Source organism: Ursus americanus, chromosome 16 (assembly GCF_024610735.1).
Source record: "Ursus americanus isolate L20-20 chromosome 16, mUrsAme1.1.p, whole genome shotgun sequence".
NCBI classification, from domain to species: Eukaryota; Metazoa; Chordata; class Mammalia; order Carnivora; family Ursidae; genus Ursus; species Ursus americanus.
The window spans coordinates 23366749-23381905 of record NC_142142.1 but is presented as its reverse complement, the minus strand read 5'-3'; positions in this window follow the sequence as shown (position 1 = coordinate 23381905).

The window sequence follows — 15157 nt, the reverse complement described above, 5'->3', positions numbered from 1 at the left end:
AACGTCGTTACCCATGAATACGCACGCATTTCCCAAAACGTGTGTTGAAACTTCAGGAAAATGCCATAGACGTAACCCTCAGTAAGGAGAGGGAATGCAAAGTGTCTTCTACCTCCCGTCTGTCATGATGATGGAAGCTTGTTTCAGAGTGTGAATTTAAGGGTAAGGAAAGGGCCAGTAACCGATCTTTGAGAAAGATCACTGTATCGAAGCCATCTTCCATCTCACATCTTCGGATGTGAAGATGAAAACTTTTGCACAGGGGTGTAAGGAAATATAAGGAAAGTGCCACAGACTGAAATCTATGAAAGAACGCCGTACAGAAAGCATCTTGCATCCCACAATCTTCAGTCATGAGACCGGAAGCATGTGCAAAAGTGTACAAAAACATCAACATAAAGCACTTTGCTTAACGTGGTAGAAGAACACTGTGCAGCCACCATGTCTCAACTCATCACTCCTGTCGTGAAGATGGAGCTTTGTAAGGAAAGGGTAGTTAAGCAATCTTTGAGAAAGAATACTGTGTCGAAGCCCTCTTCCCTCTCACGTCTTCAGACGTGAATATGTAACCGTTTGCACAGGGGTGTAAGGAAATATAAGGAAAGTGCCACAGACTGAAATCTATGAAAGAACGCCGTACACAAAGCATCTTGCATCCCACAATCTTCAGTCATGAGAACGGAAGCATGGGTCAAAGCGTGGAGGAAAACATCAACATAAAGCAGTTTGCTTAACTCTGTAGAAGGGCACTCTGCAGCCACCACGTCTCAACTCACCACTCCTGTGGTGAAGATGGAAGCCTTGGCAAGAGTGTGCACGAGCACGTAAAGAAAGGGCCGTCCAGTTAATTCTGAGACCCAAATCTGTGTCGATAGACTACAACACCGAACCCACCTCCTGACGAATGAATCAACCAGGGATTTCTTCCCTGTGTGTGGAACCTTAAGGAAAGTGCCATAAACTTAACAGGAGATGAGGACACTGGATCGATTGCTTCTTACAACCCACGGCTTCTCTCTCGTAGACATAAACATTTGCCACGTTGTGTGGAAAGCAGAAGGAAAGTGGCTGAGACTTTGCTTCGAGAGAGGATCTTACCAAATCGATCCTTCGAGGCATGTCTTCTATCGTGTAGTGGGAAGCATTCAGATAAGTGCGTTTCTCAGCCTAAAGAAATGATTGTACACTTAACATTTGGAAAGAATTCTGTGGAAACCATCTGAAACTCACATTTTGTCTCATGAACCTGGAAGCATTGGCTCAAGGGTGAGGGAACATGTGACTCAGTGCGGTTTCCTAAACCCTGAGCACCGAGCCTCTGGTTAGAGAATGCCACTTCAAGCATCCTGATGCATGGAGAGAGAAGTTTTGTCAACCATCTGTATTGAACGGTAAGAGAAGTGCCCTGCCGAGAACACTAAGAGAGAGCGCCATCTAGAGACAACCTTCCAACTTCCATCTACCTTCATGAAGATGGATGTATTTTCCAAAAGTTTGTATTAAAACACAAGGCACGTGCTGTATGCTCACATAAGAACACCCTTTGTAGAAGATCTTCCAACTCACATCTTCTGTCATGAAGATGGAAGTACTTGCAGAAGTGTGAGTGAACGCATCAGGAGAGGTTCTAGCTAAGTAGCATTGAGAACCAAGTCTGTGTTGTAGGAAGGCAACAACGATCTAACGTCGTTACCCATGAATACGCACGCATTTCCCAAAACGTGTGTTGAAACTTCAGGAAAATGCCATAGACGTAACCCTCAGTAAGGAGAGGGAATGCAAAGTGTCTTCTACCTCCCGTCTGTCATGATGATGGAAGCTTGTTTCAGAGTGTGAATTTAAGGGTAAGGAAAGGGCCAGTAACCGATCTTTGAGAAAGATCACTGTATCGAAGCCATCTTCCATCTCACATCTTCGGATGTGAAGATGAAAACTTTTGCACAGGGGTGTAAGGAAATATAAGGAAAGTGCCACAGACTGAAATCTATGAAAGAACGCCGTACAGAAAGCATCTTGCATCCCACAATCTTCAGTCATGAGACCGGAAGCATGTGCAAAAGTGTACAAAAACATCAACATAAAGCACTTTGCTTAACGTGGTAGAAGAACACTGTGCAGCCACCATGTCTCAACTCATCACTCCTGTCGTGAAGATGGAGCTTTGTAAGGAAAGGGTAGTTAAGCAATCTTTGAGAAAGAATACTGTGTCGAAGCCATCTTCCCTCTCACGTCTTCAGACGTGAATATGTAACCGTTTGCACAGGGGTGTAAGGAAATATAAGGAAAGTGCCACAGACTGAAATCTATGAAAGAACGCCGTACACAAAGCATCTTGCATCCCACAATCTTCAGTCATGAGAACGGAAGCATGGGTCAAAGCGTGGAGGAAAACATCAACATAAAGCAGTTTGCTTAACTCTGTAGAAGGGCACTCTGCAGCCACCACGTCTCAACTCACCACTCCTGTGGTGAAGATGGAAGCCTTGGCAAGAGTGTGCACGAGCACGTAAAGAAAGGGCCGTCCAGTTAATTCTGAGACCCAAATCTGTGTCGATAGACTACAACACCGAACCCACCTCCTGACGAATGAATCAACCAGGGATTTCTTCCCTGTGTGTGGAACCTTAAGGAAAGTGCCATAAAGTTAGGTGTTGAGAACACTGGATCGATAGCATCTTACAACCCAGAGCTTCTGCCACGTAGACATAAATATTTGCCACGTTGGGTGGAAAGCAGAAGGAAAGTGGCTGAGACTTTGCTTCGAGAGAGGATCTTACCAAATCGATCCTTCGAGGCATGTCTTCTATCGTGTAGTGGGAAGCATTCAGATAAGTGCGTTTCTCAGCCTAAAGAAATGATTGTACACTTAACATTTGGAAAGAATTCTGTGGAAACCATCTGAAACTCACATTTTGTCTCATGAACCTGGAAGCATTGGCTCAAGGGTGAGGGAACATGTGACTCAGTGCGGTTTCCTAAACCCTGAGCACCGAGCCTCTGGTTAGAGAATGCCACTTCAAGCATCCTGATGCATGGAGAGAGAAGTTTTGTCAACCATCTGTATTGAACGGTAAGAGAAGTGCCCTGCCGAGAACACTAAGAGAGAGCGCCATCTAGAGACAACCTTCCAACTTCCATCTACCTTCATGAAGATGGATGTATTTTCCAAAAGTTTGTATTAAAACACAAGGCACGTGCTGTATGCTCACATAAGAACACCCTTTGTAGAAGATCTTCCAACTCACATCTTCTGTCATGAAGATGGAAGTACTTGCAGAAGTGTGAGTGAACGCATCAGGAGAGGTTCTAGCTAAGTAGCATTGAGAACCAAGTCTGTGTTGTAGGAAGGCAACAACGATCTAACGTCGTTACCCATGAATACGCACGCATTTCCCAAAACGTGTGTTGAAACTTCAGGAAAATGCCATAGACGTAACCCTCAGTAAGGAGAGGGAATGCAAAGTGTCTTCTACCTCCCGTCTGTCATGATGATGGAAGCTTGTTTCAGAGTGTGAATTTAAGGGTAAGGAAAGGGCCAGTAACCGATCTTTGAGAAAGATCACTGTATCGAAGCCATCTTCCATCTCACATCTTCGGATGTGAAGATGAAAACTTTTGCACAGGGGTGTAAGGAAATATAAGGAAAGTGCCACAGACTGAAATCTATGAAAGAACGCCGTACAGAAAGCATCTTGCATCCCACAATCTTCAGTCATGAGACCGGAAGCATGTGCAAAAGTGTACAAAAACATCAACATAAAGCACTTTGCTTAACGTGGTAGAAGAACACTGTGCAGCCACCATGTCTCAACTCATCACTCCTGTCGTGAAGATGGAGCTTTGTAAGGAAAGGGTAGTTAAGCAATCTTTGAGAAAGAATACTGTGTCGAAGCCCTCTTCCCTCTCACGTCTTCAGACGTGAATATGTAACCGTTTGCACAGGGGTGTAAGGAAATATAAGGAAAGTGCCACAGACTGAAATCTATGAAAGAACGCCGTACACAAAGCATCTTGCATCCCACAATCTTCAGTCATGAGAACGGAAGCATGGGTCAAAGCGTGGAGGAAAACATCAACATAAAGCAGTTTGCTTAACTCTGTAGAAGGGCACTCTGCAGCCACCACGTCTCAACTCACCACTCCTGTGGTGAAGATGGAAGCCTTGGCAAGAGTGTGCACGAGCACGTAAAGAAAGGGCCGTCCAGTTAATTCTGAGACCCAAATCTGTGTCGATAGACTACAACACCGAACCCACCTCCTGACGAATGAATCAACCAGGGATTTCTTCCCTGTGTGTGGAACCTTAAGGAAAGTGCCATAAAGTTAGGTGTTGAGAACACTGGATCGATAGCATCTTACAACCCAGAGCTTCTGCCACGTAGACATAAATATTTGCCACGTTGGGTGGAAAGCAGAAGGAAAGTGGCTGAGACTTTGCTTCGAGAGAGGATCTTACCAAATCGATCCTTCGAGGCATGTCTTCTATCGTGTAGTGGGAAGCATTCAGATAAGTGCGTTTCTCAGCCTAAAGAAATGATTGTACACTTAACATTTGGAAAGAATTCTGTGGAAACCATCTGAAACTCACATTTTGTCTCATGAACCTGGAAGCATTGGCTCAAGGGTGAGGGAACATGTGACTCAGTGCGGTTTCCTAAACCCTGAGCACCGAGCCTCTGGTTAGAGAATGCCACTTCAAGCATCCTGATGCATGGAGAGAGAAGTTTTGTCAACCATCTGTATTGAACGGTAAGAGAAGTGCCCTGCCGAGAACACTAAGAGAGAGCGCCATCTAGAGACAACCTTCCAACTTCCATCTACCTTCATGAAGATGGATGTATTTTCCAAAAGTTTGTATTAAAACACAAGGCACGTGCTGTATGCTCACATAAGAACACCCTTTGTAGAAGATCTTCCAACTCACATCTTCTGTCATGAAGATGGAAGTACTTGCAGAAGTGTGAGTGAACGCATCAGGAGAGGTTCTAGCTAAGTAGCATTGAGAACCAAGTCTGTGTTGTAGGAAGGCAACAACGATCTAACGTCGTTACCCATGAATACGCACGCATTTCCCAAAACGTGTGTTGAAACTTCAGGAAAATGCCATAGACGTAACCCTCAGTAAGGAGAGGGAATGCAAAGTGTCTTCTACCTCCCGTCTGTCATGATGATGGAAGCTTGTTTCAGAGTGTGAATTTAAGGGTAAGGAAAGGGCCAGTAACCGATCTTTGAGAAAGATCACTGTATCGAAGCCATCTTCCATCTCACATCTTCGGATGTGAAGATGAAAACTTTTGCACAGGGGTGTAAGGAAATATAAGGAAAGTGCCACAGACTGAAATCTATGAAAGAACGCCGTACAGAAAGCATCTTGCATCCCACAATCTTCAGTCATGAGACCGGAAGCATGTGCAAAAGTGTACAAAAACATCAACATAAAGCACTTTGCTTAACGTGGTAGAAGAACACTGTGCAGCCACCATGTCTCAACTCATCACTCCTGTCGTGAAGATGGAGCTTTGTAAGGAAAGGGTAGTTAAGCAATCTTTGAGAAAGAATACTGTGTCGAAGCCATCTTCCCTCTCACGTCTTCAGACGTGAATATGTAACCGTTTGCACAGGGGTGTAAGGAAATATAAGGAAAGTGCCACAGACTGAAATCTATGAAAGAACGCCGTACACAAAGCATCTTGCATCCCACAATCTTCAGTCATGAGAACGGAAGCATGGGTCAAAGCGTGGAGGAAAACATCAACATAAAGCAGTTTGCTTAACTCTGTAGAAGGGCACTCTGCAGCCACCACGTCTCAACTCACCACTCCTGTGGTGAAGATGGAAGCCTTGGCAAGAGTGTGCACGAGCACGTAAAGAAAGGGCCGTCCAGTTAATTCTGAGACCCAAATCTGTGTCGATAGACTACAACACCGAACCCACCTCCTGACGAATGAATCAACCAGGGATTTCTTCCCTGTGTGTGGAACCTTAAGGAAAGTGCCATAAAGTTAGGTGTTGAGAACACTGGATCGATAGCATCTTACAACCCAGAGCTTCTGCCACGTAGACATAAATATTTGCCACGTTGGGTGGAAAGCAGAAGGAAAGTGGCTGAAACTTTGCTTCGAGAGAGGATCTTACCAAATCGATCCTTCGAGGCATGTCTTCTATCGTGTAGTGGGAAGCATTCAGATAAGTGCGTTTCTCAGCATAAAGAAATGATTGTACACTTAACATTTGGAAAGAATTCTGTGGAAACCATCTGAAACTCACATTTTGTCTCATGAACCTGGAAGCATTGGCTCAAGGGTGAGGGAACATGTGACTCAGTGCGGTTTCCTAAACCCTGAGCACGGAGCCTCTGGTTAGAGAATGCCACTTCAAGCATCCTGATGCATGGAGAGAGAAGTTTTGTCAACCATCTGTATTGAACGGTAAGAGAAGTGCCCTGCCGAGAACACTAAGAGAGAGCGCCATCTAGAGACAACCTTCCAACTTCCATCTACCTTCATGAAGATGGATGTATTTTCCAAAAGTTTGTATTAAAACACAAGGCACGTGCTGTATGCTCACATAAGAACACCCTTTGTAGAAGATCTTCCAACTCACATCTTCTGTCATGAAGATGGAAGTACTTGCAGAAGTGTGAGTGAACGCATCAGGAGAGGTTCTAGCTAAGTAGCATTGAGAACCAAGTCTGTGTTGTAGGAAGGCAACAACGATCTAACGTCGTTACCCATGAATACGCACGCATTTCCCAAAACGTGTGTTGAAACTTCAGGAAAATGCCATAGACGTAACCCTCAGTAAGGAGAGGGAATGCAAAGTGTCTTCTACCTCCCGTCTGTCATGATGATGGAAGCTTGTTTCAGAGTGTGAATTTAAGGGTAAGGAAAGGGCCAGTAACCGATCTTTGAGAAAGATCACTGTATCGAAGCCATCTTCCATCTCACATCTTCGGATGTGAAGATGAAAACTTTTGCACAGGGGTGTAAGGAAATATAAGGAAAGTGCCACAGACTGAAATCTATGAAAGAACGCCGTACAGAAAGCATCTTGCATCCCACAATCTTCAGTCATGAGACCGGAAGCATGTGCAAAAGTGTACAAAAACATCAACATAAAGCACTTTGCTTAACGTGGTAGAAGAACACTGTGCAGCCACCATGTCTCAACTCATCACTCCTGTCGTGAAGATGGAGCTTTGTAAGGAAAGGGTAGTTAAGCAATCTTTGAGAAAGAATACTGTGTCGAAGCCCTCTTCCCTCTCACGTCTTCAGACGTGAATATGTAACCGTTTGCACAGGGGTGTAAGGAAATATAAGGAAAGTGCCACAGACTGAAATCTATGAAAGAACGCCGTACACAAAGCATCTTGCATCCCACAATCTTCAGTCATGAGAACGGAAGCATGGGTCAAAGCGTGGAGGAAAACATCAACATAAAGCAGTTTGCTTAACTCTGTAGAAGGGCACTCTGCAGCCACCACGTCTCAACTCACCACTCCTGTGGTGAAGATGGAAGCCTTGGCAAGAGTGTGCACGAGCACGTAAAGAAAGGGCCGTCCAGTTAATTCTGAGACCCAAATCTGTGTCGATAGACTACAACACCGAACCCACCTCCTGACGAATGAATCAACCAGGGATTTCTTCCCTGTGTGTGGAACCTTAAGGAAAGTGCCATAAACTTAACAGGAGATGAGGACACTGGATCGATTGCTTCTTACAACCCACGGCTTCTCTCTCGTAGACATAAACATTTGCCACGTTGTGTGGAAAGCAGAAGGAAAGTGGCTGAGACTTTGCTTCGAGAGAGGATCTTACCAAATCGATCCTTCGAGGCATGTCTTCTATCGTGTAGTGGGAAGCATTCAGATAAGTGCGTTTCTCAGCCTAAAGAAATGATTGTACACTTAACATTTGGAAAGAATTCTGTGGAAACCATCTGAAACTCACATTTTGTCTCATGAACCTGGAAGCATTGGCTCAAGGGTGAGGGAACATGTGACTCAGTGCGGTTTCCTAAACCCTGAGCACCGAGCCTCTGGTTAGAGAATGCCACTTCAAGCATCCTGATGCATGGAGAGAGAAGTTTTGTCAACCATCTGTATTGAACGGTAAGAGAAGTGCCCTGCCGAGAACACTAAGAGAGAGCGCCATCTAGAGACAACCTTCCAACTTCCATCTACCTTCATGAAGATGGATGTATTTTCCAAAAGTTTGTATTAAAACACAAGGCACGTGCTGTATGCTCACATAAGAACACCCTTTGTAGAAGATCTTCCAACTCACATCTTCTGTCATGAAGATGGAAGTACTTGCAGAAGTGTGAGTGAACGCATCAGGAGAGGTTCTAGCTAAGTAGCATTGAGAACCAAGTCTGTGTTGTAGGAAGGCAACAACGATCTAACGTCGTTACCCATGAATACGCACGCATTTCCCAAAACGTGTGTTGAAACTTCAGGAAAATGCCATAGACGTAACCCTCAGTAAGGAGAGGGAATGCAAAGTGTCTTCTACCTCCCGTCTGTCATGATGATGGAAGCTTGTTTCAGAGTGTGAATTTAAGGGTAAGGAAAGGGCCAGTAACCGATCTTTGAGAAAGATCACTGTATCGAAGCCATCTTCCATCTCACATCTTCGGATGTGAAGATGAAAACTTTTGCACAGGGGTGTAAGGAAATATAAGGAAAGTGCCACAGACTGAAATCTATGAAAGAACGCCGTACACAAAGCATCTTGCATCCCACAATCTTCAGTCATGAGACCGGAAGCATGTGCAAAAGTGTACAAAAACATCAACATAAAGCACTTTGCTTAACGTGGTAGAAGAACACTGTGCAGCCACCATGTCTCAACTCATCACTCCTGTCGTGAAGATGGAGCTTTGTAAGGAAAGGGTAGTTAAGCAATCTTTGAGAAAGAATACTGTGTCGAAGCCCTCTTCCCTCTCACGTCTTCAGACGTGAATATGTAACCGTTTGCACAGGGGTGTAAGGAAATATAAGGAAAGTGCCACAGACTGAAATCTATGAAAGAACGCCGTACACAAAGCATCTTGCATCCCACAATCTTCAGTCATGAGAACGGAAGCATGGGTCAAAGCGTGGAGGAAAACATCAACATAAAGCAGTTTGCTTAACTCTGTAGAAGGGCACTCTGCAGCCACCACGTCTCAACTCACCACTCCTGTGGTGAAGATGGAAGCCTTGGCAAGAGTGTGCACGAGCACGTAAAGAAAGGGCCGTCCAGTTAATTCTGAGACCCAAATCTGTGTCGATAGACTACAACACCGAACCCACCTCCTGACGAATGAATCAACCAGGGATTTCTTCCCTGTGTGTGGAACCTTAAGGAAAGTGCCATAAACTTAGGTGTTGAGAACACTGGATCGATAGCATCTTACAACCCAGAGCTTCTGCCACGTAGACATAAATATTTGCCACGTTGGGTGGAAAGCAGAAGGAAAGTGGCTGAGACTTTGCTTCGAGAGAGGATCTTACCAAATCGATCCTTCGAGGCATGTCTTCTATCGTGTAGTGGGAAGCATTCAGATAAGTGCGTTTCTCAGCCTAAAGAAATGATTGTACACTTAACATTTGGAAAGAATTCTGTGGAAACCATCTGAAACTCACATTTTGTCTCATGAACCTGGAAGCATTGGCTCAAGGGTGAGGGAACATGTGACTCAGTGCGGTTTCCTAAACCCTGAGCACGGAGCCTCTGGTTAGAGAATGCCACTTCAAGCATCCTGATGCATGGAGAGAGAAGTTTTGTCAACCATCTGTATTGAACGGTAAGAGAAGTGCCCTGCCGAGAACACTAAGAGAGAGCGCCATCTAGAGACAACCTTCCAACTTCCATCTACCTTCATGAAGATGGATGTATTTTCCAAAAGTTTGTATTAAAACACAAGGCACGTGCTGTATGCTCACATAAGAACACCCTTTGTAGAAGATCTTCCAACTCACATCTTCTGTCATGAAGATGGAAGTACTTGCAGAAGTGTGAGTGAACGCATCAGGAGAGGTTCTAGCTAAGTAGCATTGAGAACCAAGTCTGTGTTGTAGGAAGGCAACAACGATCTAACGTCGTTACCCATGAATACGCACGCATTTCCCAAAACGTGTGTTGAAACTTCAGGAAAATGCCATAGACGTAACCCTCAGTAAGGAGAGGGAATGCAAAGTGTCTTCTACCTCCCGTCTGTCATGATGATGGAAGCTTGTTTCAGAGTGTGAATTTAAGGGTAAGGAAAGGGCCAGTAACCGATCTTTGAGAAAGATCACTGTATCGAAGCCATCTTCCATCTCACATCTTCGGATGTGAAGATGAAAACTTTTGCACAGGGGTGTAAGGAAATATAAGGAAAGTGCCACAGACTGAAATCTATGAAAGAACGCCGTACACAAAGCATCTTGCATCCCACAATCTTCAGTCATGAGACCGGAAGCATGTGCAAAAGTGTACAAAAACATCAACATAAAGCACTTTGCTTAACGTGGTAGAAGAACACTGTGCAGCCAGTGTGATGGGAGGCACCGGGGGAAGAAGGGATAGTGGAGTGCCCTTAAAATCTGGGATCAGTGAGGTCTGCTTTACCCAGATAGCCTGAGCCCAGAATTCAGGGGTTCATGGGCAGCCAGCAGTAGAGCCAACCTGACCAAGTAAGCCACGTGTTAGCAAGCACTGGTCCTGCCAACGATGGTGACCATGACACAGCACTAACTCTGACGGAGCCTTTCCCTTGTGCTGGGCATTGCATTATGTACTTTACATGTGTTGTCCCATCCAATACTCAATAACCCCGAGAACGGGGGCTTTTGCTCTCCCTTGTTTACCAAGGTGGTAACTGAGGCTTAAAGAGGGTTAGGTAACTCGCTTAAATATGTAACAGCTAATAAAAGTGGCAGAACTGAAATTGAAATCCAACAGAGTCTGGACCGAGTGCCCTTCTATTGTGTCCCGTGGTTTCATCCCAGTGAAAACCATCTATCGCGAACAGCCAGCACCGGCCCCACTCCCAACCTTAAGGAAAGTGCCATAAACTTAACAGGAGATGAGGACACTGGATCGATTGCTTCTTACAACCCACGGCTTCTCTCTCGTAGACATAAACATTTGCCACGTTGTGTGGAAAGCAGAAGGAAAGTGGCTGAGACTTTGCTTCGAGAGAGGATCTTACCAAATCGATCCTTCGAGGCATGTCTTCTATCGTGTAGTGGGAAGCATTCAGATAAGTGCGTTTCTCAGCCTAAAGAAATGATTGTACACTTAACATTTGGAAAGAATTCTGTGGAAACCATCTGAAACTCACATTTTGTCTCATGAACCTGGAAGCATTGGCTCAAGGGTGAGGGAACATGTGACTCAGTGCGGTTTCCTAAACCCTGAGCACCGAGCCTCTGGTTAGAGAATGCCACTTCAAGCATCCTGATGCATGGAGAGAGAAGTTTTGTCAACCATCTGTATTGAACGGTAAGAGAAGTGCCCTGCCGAGAACACTAAGAGAGAGCGCCATCTAGAGACAACCTTCCAACTTCCATCTACCTTCATGAAGATGGATGTATTTTCCAAAAGTTTGTATTAAAACACAAGGCACGTGCTGTATGCTCACATAAGAACACCCTTTGTAGAAGATCTTCCAACTCACATCTTCTGTCATGAAGATGGAAGTACTTGCAGAAGTGTGAGTGAACGCATCAGGAGAGGTTCTAGCTAAGTAGCATTGAGAACCAAGTCTGTGTTGTAGGAAGGCAACAACGATCTAACGTCGTTACCCATGAATACGCACGCATTTCCCAAAACGTGTGTTGAAACTTCAGGAAAATGCCATAGACGTAACCCTCAGTAAGGAGAGGGAATGCAAAGTGTCTTCTACCTCCCGTCTGTCATGATGATGGAAGCTTGTTTCAGAGTGTGAATTTAAGGGTAAGGAAAGGGCCAGTAACCGATCTTTGAGAAAGATCACTGTATCGAAGCCATCTTCCATCTCACATCTTCGGATGTGAAGATGAAAACTTTTGCACAGGGGTGTAAGGAAATATAAGGAAAGTGCCACAGACTGAAATCTATGAAAGAACGCCGTACAGAAAGCATCTTGCATCCCACAATCTTCAGTCATGAGACCGGAAGCATGTGCAAAAGTGTACAAAAACATCAACATAAAGCACTTTGCTTAACGTGGTAGAAGAACACTGTGCAGCCACCATGTCTCAACTCATCACTCCTGTCGTGAAGATGGAGCTTTGTAAGGAAAGGGTAGTTAAGCAATCTTTGAGAAAGAATACTGTGTCGAAGCCCTCTTCCCTCTCACGTCTTCAGACGTGAATATGTAACCGTTTGCACAGGGGTGTAAGGAAATATAAGGAAAGTGCCACAGACTGAAATCTATGAAAGAACGCCGTACACAAAGCATCTTGCATCCCACAATCTTCAGTCACGAGAACGGAAGCATGGGTCAAAGCGTGGAGGAAAACATCAACATAAAGCAGTTTGCTTAACTCTGTAGAAGGGCACTCTGCAGCCACCACGTCTCAACTCACCACTCCTGTGGTGAAGATGGAAGCCTTGGCAAGAGTGTGCACGAGCACGTAAAGAAAGGGCCGTCCAGTTAATTCTGAGACCCAAATCTGTGTCGATAGACTACAACACCGAACCCACCTCCTGACGAATGAATCAACCAGGGATTTCTTCCCTGTGTGTGGAACCTTAAGGAAAGTGCCATAAACTTAACAGGAGATGAGGACACTGGATCGATTGCTTCTTACAACCCACGGCTTCTCTCTCGTAGACATAAACATTTGCCACGTTGGGTGGAAAGCAGAAGGAAAGTGGCTGAGACTTTGCTTCGAGAGAGGATCTTACCAAATCGATCCTTCGAGGCATGTCTTCTATCGTGTAGTGGGAAGCATTCAGATAAGTGCGTTTCTCAGCCTAAAGAAATGATTGTACACTTAACATTTGGAAAGAATTCTGTGGAAACCATCTGAAACTCACATTTTGTCTCATGAACCTGGAAGCATTGGCTCAAGGGTGAGGGAACATGTGACTCAGTGCGGTTTCCTAAACCCTGAGCACCGAGCCTCTGGTTAGAGAATGCCACTTCAAGCATCCTGATGCATGGAGAGAGAAGTTTTGTCAACCATCTGTATTGAACGGTAAGAGAAGTGCCCTGCCGAGAACACTAAGAGAGAGCGCCATCTAGAGACAACCTTCCAACTTCCATCTACCTTCATGAAGATGGATGTATTTTCCAAAAGTTTGTATTAAAACACAAGGCACGTGCTGTATGCTCACATAAGAACACCCTTTGTAGAAGATCTTCCAACTCACATCTTCTGTCATGAAGATGGAAGTACTTGCAGAAGTGTGAGTGAACGCATCAGGAGAGGTTCTAGCTAAGTAGCATTGAGAACCAAGTCTGTGTTGTAGGAAGGCAACAACGATCTAACGTCGTTACCCATGAATACGCACGCATTTCCCAAAACGTGTGTTGAAACTTCAGGAAAATGCCATAGACGTAACCCTCAGTAAGGAGAGGGAATGCAAAGTGTCTTCTACCTCCCGTCTGTCATGATGATGGAAGCTTGTTTCAGAGTGTGAATTTAAGGGTAAGGAAAGGGCCAGTAACCGATCTTTGAGAAAGATCACTGTATCGAAGCCATCTTCCATCTCACATCTTCGGATGTGAAGATGAAAACTTTTGCACAGGGGTGTAAGGAAATATAAGGAAAGTGCCACAGACTGAAATCTATGAAAGAACGCCGTACACAAAGCATCTTGCATCCCACAATCTTCAGTCATGAGACCGGAAGCATGTGCAAAAGTGTACAAAAACATCAACATAAAGCACTTTGCTTAACGTGGTAGAAGAACACTGTGCAGCCACCATGTCTCAACTCATCACTCCTGTCGTGAAGATGGAGCTTTGTAAGGAAAGGGTAGTTAAGCAATCTTGAGAAAGAATACTGTGTCGAAGCCCTCTTCCCTCTCACGTCTTCAGACGTGAATATGTAACCGTTTGCACAGGGGTGTAAGGAATATAAGGAAAGTGCCACAGACTGAAATCTATGAAAGAACGCCGTACACAAAGCATCTTGCATCCCACAATCTTCAGTCACGAGAACGGAAGCATGGGTCAAAGTGTGGAGGAAAACATCAACATAAAGCAGTTTGCTTAACTCTGTAGAAGGGCACTCTGCAGCCACCACGTCTCAACTCACCACTCCTGTGGTGAAGATGGAAGCCTTGGCAAGAGTGTGCACGAGCACGTAAAGAAAGGGCCGTCCAGTTAATTCTGAAGGACCCAAATCTGTGTCGATAGACTACAACACCGAACCCACCTCCTGACGAATGAATCAACCAGGGATTTCTTCCCTGTGTGTGGAACCTTAAGGAAAGTGCCATAAACTTAACAGGAGATGAGGACACTGGATCGATTGCTTCTTACAACCCACGGCTTCTCTCTCGTAGACATAAACATTTGCCACGTTGTGTGGAAAGCAGAAGGAAAGTGGCTGAGACTTTGCTTCGAGAGAGGATCTTACCAAATCGATCCTTCGAGCATGTCTTCTATCGTGTAGTGGGAAGCATTCAGATAAGTGCGTTTCTCAGCCTAAAGAAATGATTGTACACTTAACATTTGGAAAGAATTCTGTGGAAACCATCTGAAACTCACATTTTGTCTCATGAACCTGGAAGCATTGGCTCAAGGGTGAGGGAACATGTGACTCAGTGCGGTTTCCTAAACCCTGAGCACCCGAGCCTCTGGTTAGAGAATGCCACTTCAAGCATCCTGAAGCATGGAGAGAGAAGTTTTGTCAACCATCTGTATTGAACGGTAAGAGAAGTGCCCTGCCGAGAACACTAAGAGAGAGCGCCATCTAGAGACAACCTTCCAACTTCCATCTACCTTCATGAAGATGGATGTATTTCCAAAAGTTTGTATTAAAACACAAGGCACGTGCTGTATGCTCACATAAGAACACCCTTTGTAGAAGATTCTTCCAACTCACATCTTCTGTCATGAAGATGGAAGTACTTGCAGAAGTGTGAGTGAACGCATCAGGAGAGGTTCTAGCTAAGTAGCATTGAGAACCAAGTCTGTGTTGTAGGAAGGCAACAACGATCTAACGTCGTTACCCATGAATACGCACGCATTT